Here is a 3,181-nt window from a genome sequence, read left to right on the forward strand (position 1 = left end):
GGCAGTGGTGGCGCATGCCTTTAATCCCAGCACTTGGGAGTCAGAGGCAGGCAGATTTCTGAGTTCGATGCCAGCCTAGTCTACAGCGTGAGTTCCAGGACAGCCAGGGCTACACAGAGAAACCCTGTCTCAAAAAAACAAACAAACAAAAAGGTTCTGAGTATTGGGTCCGTAGAAGTGGATCTAGCTACGTTCTAAGTCTTGACTTCCCGGACCAGTTAGCATACGTCATAGCGTCTTCAAGCATGCAATTTAGACAAGGGGTGTTTGGGCTGAGGGCGTAGTGTTTAGTCAGAGTATTTGCCTATCACAAATAAGGCTTAATGTTCGACCCTCAGCCCTTCCTTTTTCCCCCAAAGGCCCACTCTCTCCTGATCTTTCATATTCCCTCATATACTTCGCTTTTCTGGCTTTATAGGAGGGATGAGATGAAACTGAGGAGAAAAGGCTCCACTTTTTGTCCTTACAAGTTTTGTGATTAAGTTCTAGTCTATTCAGAAATAAAAGTCATGTCACTTTTATAAGTAAAACTTTATAACAGGGTTTTTCTAATGAGTTTTTGTGTATGCATCTGTGTATATGCATGTGCATGCGGGTCCAGGTGGAGGTCAGAGGACAGATTACCACCCTTCCTCTAGAGCTGGAATTATTGGTGCTTATGAACCACCAGGGAGGTGTGTTGGGAACCAGACTCTGGTTATCTCCAACAGCAGCAGGCACTCTCAACCACTAAAGCCCTCAGCTCACTTTTAAAACTTATATCATTGTGCCTTTCCAAATAAATGTCCTTTAGACACTATGCATTCATTATGTTTTATATAAGCCAGGATTCTCTAAGGGAAAGAATCAATTTATTGAGTCATTTTGCATGATTGGAAGCTCGGTAGTCTAACAGTTGCTGGAGAGTGGTCAAAGCCAGTAGTTACTCAGTCTAAGAAACTTGCAACCTCAGAATTTGAGGAACCAATAATCCAGAATCAGTCTGATGGCCTAGAGAGCTGGCAGTAGGAGTTTTCATTGAAAGGCAATGACAGTAGAAATAGATGCATATTCAAGAGAAAGGTACTTGCATGAACTGGCCAGCTTCATTTACCATTTTTTCAGGTCCCTAGACCTGAAATGAAGACTACTACATTCAATGTGGTTCTTTCTCCCTCAATTTCTCTGCCATATATCAGTCCTCTCTGTAATCATTCTCAAAGACACACTAGAGGTACACTAAGGATCCTCCAGGTATATCTCAATCCATCATGTGTCCCTATAGAATTCATTACCTCTTCTTCATTTACCCTTCTGTCCAATTTAGAAGCAGGTTAGTAATATACTCTTCCTAATGTTCTTCCAGCAGCTAAAAGTACTCAGCTGTTTATTGTTTCTCACCTGGAGTGCTGCTAAAGCAAAAGGCATGATGGGTGGTGCTTTGTTTTCTCTCTTTTGCTTTTTGTTTGCTGTTTTCAGAAAGTTTCAGATTTTATTATCCCAAACTGAACCCACCCACTGCCAAGAAACAGAACACTCCCAGCCTCCAGGGATCCCTTTGTGCTTCCTCTCAAACACTACCCATTCCATTTGTCTTATAGGTGACCACAGCACTGGCTTTAGCACCACGGTTGGATTTTACCGTTTAAAAAAAAAAGAACCCTTCATATAGAGAGAGAATCATATGTGATTTTGAACATCTACTTTTCTTAGCTAAACATGAGGTTTGTGAAATTCAATGGTGCTGTTACATATTGTTTTATTCTCTGTGCTTTATAACATTTTCAATGTATTTCACATCATCCATCTTAGACATTTGAATTGTTTCTAGATTGGACTTTTATATATGGCTTTTAGTGCTCGTTTATGCTGGATGTCTATCTAAAATATTTCTAATATATGCATGTTCAACACTGAACAACATTATCAAACTCTATCAATGTGTTTGCACCAGTATCAAGTGATGACACATTTATGTCCCTTTTCTGTTTGTGTGTTTCTCTTTTCTTTCCTTCCTGTCAAGCAGGTAGCTACTTCTGGCCCTCTTGACTCTCACAGTATTTCTAACACATCAGAGAGCTGACGTTTCCAACAACACTTACTGAGTTTATTAATAGCCTTCTTGAGCCCCAGAGGGATGAAAGTTAAGGTTGGCAAGTAAAGAAAGGAACATGCAGGGAGAAGAATTTTCTCAGCTTCAAGGAGACAGTTCCTCAGTAATAGGGGGAGAAGAAACAGTGCCAGTTGTAGGTCCTGGTTATTCTGGTTCTGGCAAGTTTGCAACGAGCAAAACCTCAGGACAGTGAGGAAGGGGCTAGGAAGTTAGGATAATGGGCAAACATTCAAAAACAAATGCCATTGTGCTTCCAGGTCTGTAGAACTCTGTTCAGGGACCTATGAATATCTCAGCAGCAGCCAGTGTGAGCAGATGACTTGACAGGATTAGAGAGACGTTTTACAGGACAATTCTCCAGTGCAAATAAAGCCTCAGAACTTGGGCACATAACTCTAAGTGAGGAGGGGTCACAAGAATAACCTAGGGTAGTAATTTCCCTCAGGACTGAAGAATTAAGAATCAGAAGTGGAATTTGCTCTAAATTTCTAAAGAGATGTGATGTTTCTCAGGCACTTGTCTGTTATTCCTAGGGAGTACTGCTGGAACACAATCTAGTGGAAAACAAATAATAAAACTCAGGATAAAGGCACTACCTCTGGGCTAACCTCTTTTTTTGCTGGGCTGGCAGTGTTGTGTCAGGGCGGAATTTTGGTTTAAGTACAACGCTTGTGCCACACAGAACCCAAACAACTACACACAGGAATCCTCAATGCTAGGCTCTTGTCACAACACAGCCTTCCTGTCATGAACAAACTTTTTGTTTGAAGCATATATCATACCAGTTCTGCGGTGACACAAACGCATTAACCCCACCCTCAGGCACGGGTGCTTCTGAATCATTGTAAATGTGGCTATTTCAAATTAAAATATGTTGCCATAATGATGTCATGTCCAGAAAAATATTTAAATATCATTGATAATCACTGATATTTATTACATGTTAATATGATAATGTTTTGGATATAATTTTCCTCTTTCACTATTATTTTTTATTTGATGCTGAGAATAGAATTCTTGTACACTGGGCATGTACTGCAGTCCTGAGCCATATACCAGCCTCCTCCTTTTTTTTTTTTTTTTTTTTTT

Source organism: Mastomys coucha, chromosome X (assembly GCF_008632895.1).
Source record: "Mastomys coucha isolate ucsf_1 chromosome X, UCSF_Mcou_1, whole genome shotgun sequence".
Taxonomy (NCBI): Eukaryota; Metazoa; Chordata; class Mammalia; order Rodentia; family Muridae; genus Mastomys; species Mastomys coucha.